We start from the raw sequence: 8,864 nt of genomic DNA, 5'->3' as shown, positions 1-8,864 counted from the left end.
ATATATATATAATAAAGTAGCTGAGTTGTTTAATTTTGCAAATTAAAATCAAAGGGATTTAATAAACTACATTTACATCTTTTAAATAGTAAAGACTGCATATAAATTGAACTATAAATGAACGCATAAAATAGTAATATATAAATTATCTGTAATAAAATATAGATGTTAAGTTAAAAGACAGAAAGGAAAATTTTGAATTAAAAGTAAAAATAAAAACTATATTTCAGGAATGGCCAAAAAGTGAATTAACATTCTAAATTTATTGAAAATGTATTCATTCCAAGGAAAAATGTTTACTACATCCAGAGAATCTTATTCAGTGAGTTTGTCAAAAGTATGAAAACTCCTGGGTTATTATTATTTCCGATATACAAATATACATTTTTTACTTGTTTATTTTCGTAGATCTTATAACGATCCAGAACGCAAAAAAAATAAGAGAAAAAAGTAAGTATTGAAAATATTCAAAGAAATTCTGTACTATTATATTTATAATATAAAAGATAAAGGAGTAAAAGAAATATATTAATTATATTTCACTTCAAAAGTAAATAAAATATTGTAAAATAATTTAAGTGTTAGAAATTTAACACACACAAAAAAACAATATAAATACAGTATGCTGTATGTATATATACATATACGAACACATATTTAGTTATGAATTTCGAAAAAAATTGAAAGTTTAACAGTACTTTGATGAATAGTAAAAGAAAAACAGTTTATATTTTATTTATTTATTTATCATTTCATTTGTTTATTAGGCCAAATATAATATAAATGTAAAATGTAATCAAATTATATTGCTATATTAAAATCAAATACTGTAATAATAATAAATTAAATATATTGAATTATATAAAAATAATTTAGGCTAAGTAAATTTTAAAATATATAAGAAAAATTGAATACTGAATTTAAAAGCAATTAAAATTTACATAGTTCCTTTGTTTTTTTAGTTCTTAAAAAGTTTTGATTACTTACTAATGTTATTTAAACGTTAATTAATAAATAAGTATTGTTTTCAGGTAAATCAATGTTTTAAAATGATTGAAAAATGATTCTTTATCCTTGGAATTTTAACAGCTAAGAACAATGTTAATTTTAATTAAAAATACAATTTTGCGATACAGTCAACACTATTCATAATAATGAATGAAAATAAAATGTTTAGCTTGTCGCGATGGTAACATCTGATGTTGTTTCTCACTTATAGATTGATTTTGTTAGCATTATTATTTTCATTATACTGTATTAAAAAAAAAAGAAGAAGAAGAAGAAGAAAGAAAGAAAGAAAACGAGTCGCATAAGAAACGTAACAGAAAAAGGAAAAATATGAAAAATTTATAAAAGAATGACATAAAACGGTGCCAAGATACAGATTTATATGATAAGTTATTTTATAGTTTATCTTACTTATATTATATATTTCGAAGCGCATTTCCTATACAAACATATCTGAATAATTTATTAAAATATATTTTATGTTAATTCAATAATGGATTAATTGTAAGCTTTGTATTACTATATTTTGCCTATTAACCTAGCCCATTTATTATCAGATATGTCGACCGGATGACCGAGACTGTAGAGGAGTCAGCCTGACGCTTTGCAGGACCCGGAATCGAAAGCGAGAGAAAAACCCCATGAATTTTTTATTGATGATCCCATCTCTCACCATCCGGTTGCCCCATTGTGGGCCTGGCCGAACCCACGATGGGCTTGATTAAAAGGTCCTCTTAGTGCTCAAAGGGCGCGAAGAGTTAAAAAAAAAAAAAAAAAACTAGAATGTTTAACAATCAGAAAAACATTTACTGTAAAACACAATATATTAATTAATAATTGTATGTAAAACTTACGATAGCGTTTACTGGGAAAAAGTTTTGATATAGTTTATATTGTAAAAAAATAAAAGGGATTAAATCAAAAATTATTATACTTGTAAAACTGCTTAAATAATATACCGGCATATCTAAATATATTTAAATATATTCATTCAATAAACTGACCATAATTTCTTGATACCAAAACTGGATGGGAAAGCCACAGCTGGTAAATACCTGGCCTCTCTTATTAAAATTTCGTCAATAAATATAAATGTGCATTATTAATAATTTGTTATTACATTATTACTGATGTTGATTTGGTGGTGTAAAAAAGAATACGTAAATTTCTCTAAAACATTTTATTTTAGGAAAATCTAATATCGAAATAATGATATTTTTATCACAATATAATAAATTTAATAGTTGATGTAGAAAATTCCCTAGTGTCAAACCAAGCACATTTTTCAGTTGAATTTATTTTTTGTTTTGATCACTCGCAATTTTATCATAAAACTTATCGCATTGTAAGTCGTAGTTTTCCTTTAGAATTATTTTCTTTCATGGCTTCAATATTTAATTTCGACTTTATTTTTGACTGTAGAGAATTCATGAGTGAAAATACTTCTTCTACAGTAGCTATAGTTCCTGAAAAACGAAAAAACTAATTTTATCATATTATTAAAATCTTGGAATTCAAGATCCTTTTCTATATTTCACAAATATTTTGATCCAACTGTCAGCTACATTGATTTTTCTTCTTCTTTGTCTCCTCAAGTGTTTAGTTATTATTGTCTTTATTAGCCCGTATTGTCGAATTTCATCTGTTTCTGTTCGTGTAATATGTTCCTTAACTTCGTTGACACTATTCAGTAAGCTATATTTCATGCCATTTCTTCTGTAGTGGTACCCATTCAAATTTATGACCCTTACCAACGTGAATAAACATTTTCTAACAAATTACAAGTCCAGAATACAATTACATTTTTGAGCTAAATTAGCAAAAGTAAAAATTTTACTAAAACGATTAGACAGCTGGAATAGAGAGGGAGAAAATAGCACTGTCCCGTTCAAAACGGTTCGTATGGCCAGCCTATCATTCAAGTAAAATTAGAAAATAGTACTCCATATAGTCGAACTCAACTATAACAGCTTGACAAAGCTTGACAGAAAACCATCGATGCCCCCACTATCAACTTGTATAAAAAATTAACTCTATAATGACCATACAAAAAAAATTTCGGGCTACTTCAATATCAATTATAGTGTTAATATGTAAATAATCCTGGGAAAAGATATAATTATGTAAAAGTTGTTGAGTATCCCGATTTTCCACCAGAAGACTACAGTTAGACTCTACAGTTTGTTTCATCTATAAATACAACTAGGACTTGGCTGGTATTGAAAAACTTTTTAGTGCTGTTTGAAGTAACTGACATCGGATCCTACAAAGAAAGGTCGACATCGAGTGTTTTTAATTAAAACGATATCTTGTCAGTCGTTTTAAAGAAGATTTATATTTTATCTTCGTGTTGTATATTGTTAGTCTCTGGTGAAATATAGAAAAAGGATTGAATTGGCCCAAAGACTTTTTTGTATGATCATTACAGTGTTAATAAGTAATAATTTTTATTTTTATTTAATATCATTTTAGATCAGAATTATAAATATGGATACGAATAATTCTACTTTTTTGTCGTTTAATCTAAAAAATTTATTTCGATGTTTGCAAAAGTTACCGCATTTTTGGTACTTGATTGCTTCTTGTTCTCTTTAAGAACGTAAAACGTAAAATTCTTTTGGAGAGCTTAATTTATCACACAGGAACTCTTAGGATTGATCAGACAGACTTTATTAACTAAAAGAACGGAAATGCATTTTGGGCCTATTTGCCGCTCATCAGTCCTATCTATTACAGATCTGTTAAAATATAATTATAAATTAGACTACGGATCTGCTAATGCTCCTTTATATATGTATACGTGACAGCTTTAATTAAAGCCGATTCACAGTTCGCGAAAACGAAGAAGAGAAAACGACACTAAATATGTTTAGTGCGCAACACTTCGCACAAGTGGCATGCTTGTATTTCCTTTGTCTTTTGGTTAGCAAGAAAAATTGATCGAAATACTTTTCTGTGTTGCTGGCCCACAAGTTTTGATTCACTGATAAAATTGAAATGATTAGAATTAGAGTAGAATTATCTTCGCTGAATTGTATTCATCATTTATATAACGTAAGTTAATCGAATCCAGATAGGTCGAAAAATTCCAGGAAATTTTTGGGTGATAGTCCGCCGGATATGTCAGACCACGTCCTTCATCACTCAATCGCAGCATTGTGGAACCGGCCCAACGAGCTAGAATATACTATATAGAGTGACTGTGGCGACGTCATGTTTAAAGAAAATTGAATACATATCTATCATTTTCCTTTTAGTCAAGTAGTATGCCATTTGTGTCGTGTAAAGATAACGAGCTTTTTTTTTCTTTTTTTTTAACTATTTCCGCCCTGTGGGCACTAAGAGGGACTCTTTTTGTAAGCCCATTATGGGTTTGGCCAGGCCCACAATGGGGCTGACGGGGTCCGACATATCCAAACGGACCACCCCCGAAAAATTCCTGGGGATTTTTCGACCCGTTCGGATTCGAGCCCGGGTCCGTCGTGTAAAAGTGTGCAAAGGAAAGGAAGAGTTTTAACCCTTAATTAAGATGGTGCTAGTCAAAATGACTCTACTTAGTTTTTTTTTTGTTTTTAATTTTAAAAGTAAATAACAAGACATTTCTTTCTTTAACACTAAATTTAAACGTTTCTAAACAAGACAAATGTTCTGTAGCAATAAGTTAAATGCATTTCTAAACATTTTCAATTTTACTTTTCCGGCTGTTATCTATACATAACAAAGGAAATTATTGGAATCGTGTCAAATTTGACCCTCAGAGTTTTTTGCGAATCTCCACGAGGAATTTCTGTTCGAACAAACAATCACCTGCCGTCCGAGTCAGCATTTTTAAAAAAGGTGGCAACACTAGCACGGAATTTTTCATTACTTATTCTGTGACGAAACTGAATTTTAGTCTTTTAAATTGAGATACCTAAATAAGAGAACGGCGAAATTTTCCTTTGCCCCGGGCGGCTGACACCCACGCTACGCCACTGGTTGATAAAGAGATCTCAGTTCCAGTGGCGCGCCGTCCTTGGAAGCGGTGGAAACGCCCCTTCCCTTGTATTTTCTAAAATATAAATACATATTGCGCGATTATTTTCATATTTTAACCTACAGTACTTTGAATTAATTAAAATTAATATTTTATTATAAATTAACCCAAGCGGTAGGAATTTACTGGTATGTTTTTATGATAGTTCTGTACAGTTGACAGGAGTTTAAAAAAAATCCATTAAAATATTTGATATTTTTATTCCGCTCTTCCATCTTATATTACTTTAGAATTTCGATGTTAAACCAGTGATATCACGATTTAGTATACCCCATCTATAAGGGGATGTAGAAAAAATCGTGTACAATTCTTGTATAATGTTAAAAAAATTAACTTTTACTTTGGCAGCATCATTTATAACTAAATTTAATGAATGGAGATGCACAAGGTACAAAAAACCTCTAGGTACAATTTATTTTACTTAAATTTACGATTTATGTATCCGTTTGTCATAAAAATTTGTCTTTCCACTTCTTTCCCAAGACTACAAATATTCAAGTACAAAGTAACCGGTTTCGACTTATTTCTACTTAAGAAGTAGTTAAATAATTAAGCGATTAGGGAATTGGAGACATAAACAAAACCCTGATGAAAGAGCCGGAATATTACTTAAACAAAAGCTTAACCGAACCATCTCTAGCCGAGTACAGTGGGGACTGATTTCTTCGTAATATTAGACGTAATAAAGACAGAAATTTTTCCAGTTCAACGAGAGTGACCGAAAAGTTATAACTTTTGGAAATTTCCGTGGACAACACCTGGTCCTAAAACGAATTAGTTAGAAAACAAATGACTATTAAGTTTAACAAATTTAGTTTTTTACAGCTACGGTGAGAACCGTTTAAAATTTACAACAACCCTGTCGTGTCCTTTGAGATATACTAGTGATGCGACAAAAGAAGCATTTGTCATTGACTGGTATCAGCACCCTCGGAATTTGGCATGCACGCACTGCACACCAACCAAGATCGTCTCTGATTCCATCCATGAGCCACTGGTAGGGAGCAATTTTAACTAAATGGATTGTTTTAATATTTTAAAAGTAAAGAATATTTTGTTATTTTCATATACGTTTCTTCACAAAACTATATTTAATTATAATTTTCTTTAAAAGCATATTCATACAATGAATATTTTGTACCAGGTATATACTGTACTGTACATCCACCACACATTTTATTTTACCAAGTAAGTTTTAATAATTTTATTTTTATTTTTAGCCCTATATCGTGGCTAGCGATTTAGAATGTAATTGTGATATTGAAAATTTAATTTTAAAAACTTTTGGCTCAAGACCACATAATGAAAAAGAAAACATTATTAAAAGAGAAAGACCAATGCCTAAATTAAATACAGTATAAATATGCCAACAAAAAAATTTGTTTGACATTTTTACGATAAAATTTATGAAGACGTAAAATGGCTTTGTGGATGCGTAGAAATGCAAAAATTGCTTTGTTGGTCTTGCCTACTATTTTCAAATAAAATTAAGTATGTGGAATAAGAATGGCTTTGAAGATTTAAATAATTTGAGTAAAGCTGGCAAAAGACACGAAAATCGTAAATGTCACATCGATTCTTTCGTAAAACTGAAGCAATTTGGAAATCAAAGCAGAATAGAATTTAACATTAGTAAACAATATAAAATAAGTACTGAAAATTATAACACAGTTACGGCTAATGCATATATTATATCTAAATTAGTAGATATTATATGTTTTTTTTATCAAAGCAAGAATTGACATTTAGAGGGCATAGGGAATCTATTGAATCTAATAAGAGAAATAGTTATATTGAACTTGTTTGTTTATTAAGTACGTCAGATAATTATTAAAAATACATTTAGAGAAGTCTACGGCTTTTACTGGTTATCGAACTAACGAATACGAATAGACCCTGACGCGCAATTAACTGTTTGCCCCTGTAAGTCGACTTCTTACAGAAACACAGCTTCCCTATCATCAAATGTCACGGCACGCCACTGCTCAGTTCTTAATGTGCTTACTTCAACTGTACACCTGTTCAGTTTAAAGTGGTTTTTAAAAGAAACATCAGTATAGCGTAGTATAACTTCTTTCACGAATCCTTTTGTCTTAGCACACTTTGTGCCTTTTGCTTCCCCCTCTTCTATTACTTCTAGAATTAACTTCCATACTTAATGTAAGACATTTTTTTTACAATTAATTGATTTGTATATAAAAACAATTTGCGTAACGAATAAACACAGACCACATCAACCATTATTCAATAGCATCGAAAAACGTGGTAACAAGTTTCTTTTCTCTCCAAAATGATGTCATCGTTTTGCTCATCGCTCTCCAACGGTATTGCTCACACCGTGGAGTCTAGAAACGTCCTCATAATTTTGCAGATTGTAAAATAGTGTCAAATAATAAATTCTATTAAGAAGGGTGCCTTCTACTTGCATAGTTTTCGATTTATTTTTTGAAAGTAAGAGATAAAAGTAGGTCATAATGTATCCAAATTTTGTTAGTCCTATTTTGATATTCAATTAACATATACTTGAAAACAGACCCTGCAACTTTGATGAACATCTACCTTAAAAGTTTCTGCTCAGCCTTAATTAATGGTCTAAACTAGTGGTGCCAAAACTACAGCCCCTGGGCTAATTCCGGCTCGCGAGCATATTTGACACATCACTTTTAAATGATAGAATAAACTTCTACATATAGAATACTGTATACAAAATATTTATAGCCCGCCTACCTACAATATGTACAGTTTAGCCTCCAATCGAAAAGTTTTGGGCACCACTGATCTAAACACTCGACACGTAGAATGTTTGCTTTTTTTTTTAAAAAAAAAACTCTTTCCGCCCTGTGGGCATTAATTAAGAGGACCTCTTTTAGCAAACCCATTATAGGTTCGACCAGGCCCACAATAGTGCGGCCGAGTGGTGAGGGAACGGGGGCCAATCGACCAGGCCCACAATAGTGCGGCCGAGTGGTGAGGGAACGGGGGCCAATATATCCGGACGGACCACCCCCCGAAAACTGCCATGGGATTTATCAACCCGCCCGGATTCGAACCCGGGTCCCCCAAAGCGGTAGGCTGCCTCGGCAATCCGGTCGTCAAAATGTATGCTTCAGGTGATTTGCTTATTCCAAAATTCGTTATCAAGTTAACTTGTGTAATTTTGAATCGAGAATTTTGGAAATATTTCACATATATCATAAAGAATACATAAAATTTGAATACAATTTATAAATTTATAAAAAAAAAATAAATAATAATATAATGAAAAATAATTACCGAGTAAATTTTCGTAAATTTAAAACCAATGAATAAATAATAAAATGAGAAATTCTTAAAAATTCAAATATTTTATTTGATACACTATGAAATCTACAATTTTAATTTATTATTTTTATTAATATATAAAAATAAAAAATAAATTATAAAGCAACTTTATTGCTAGGTGGCACCACTTTGCAAATGTATGTTTTGACTTGTTTTGTAAGGGAGTAATAAACGTGAGTTCAATTTCTAAAAGTTTTATTATAAGTAGTGATGTAACGAATATTCGGTTACTATTCGGTATTCGGCCTATTTTCCATTATTCGGCCGAATACCGAATACCTAAAAACAGGAGTAAGAGATAACAAAAACACAGTAAATTAATCATTTTAGTACAGTGGTACCTCAGGATACGAAATTAATCCGTTCCGAAACTGAGATCGTATCATGAAAATGTCGTAAGGTGGATCATCTTTTCCCATACGATTACATGTAAAACCAAATAATTCGTTCCAACGCGAAAAACATACTCAAATTAAAGCCAAGTAATACATTAAAAAAA

At 30.6% G+C, this 8,864-nt stretch overlaps 1 protein-coding gene across 1 annotated transcript in view; it reads left to right on the top strand.

The window, feature by feature from the left end:
• Positions 1 to 8,443: 8,443 nt before the first annotated feature.
• LOC111634239 (E2F-associated phosphoprotein-like) overlaps positions 8,444 to 8,864 on the top strand; it is a 66,172-nt gene continuing 65,751 nt past the window's right edge. Inside the window, exon 1 of the mRNA XM_023378964.1 lies at positions 8,444 to 8,538. The gene's annotated coding sequence lies outside the window, so the exon portion shown is untranslated. The remainder of the gene's footprint in view (positions 8,539 to 8,864) is intronic.

Source organism: Centruroides sculpturatus, unplaced genomic scaffold (assembly GCF_000671375.1).
Source record: "Centruroides sculpturatus isolate CEXI.00-Female unplaced genomic scaffold, Cexi_2.0 scaffold361, whole genome shotgun sequence".
Taxonomy (NCBI): domain Eukaryota; kingdom Metazoa; phylum Arthropoda; class Arachnida; order Scorpiones; family Buthidae; genus Centruroides; species Centruroides sculpturatus.
This window is presented reverse-complemented; position numbering and strand designations above follow the sequence as displayed.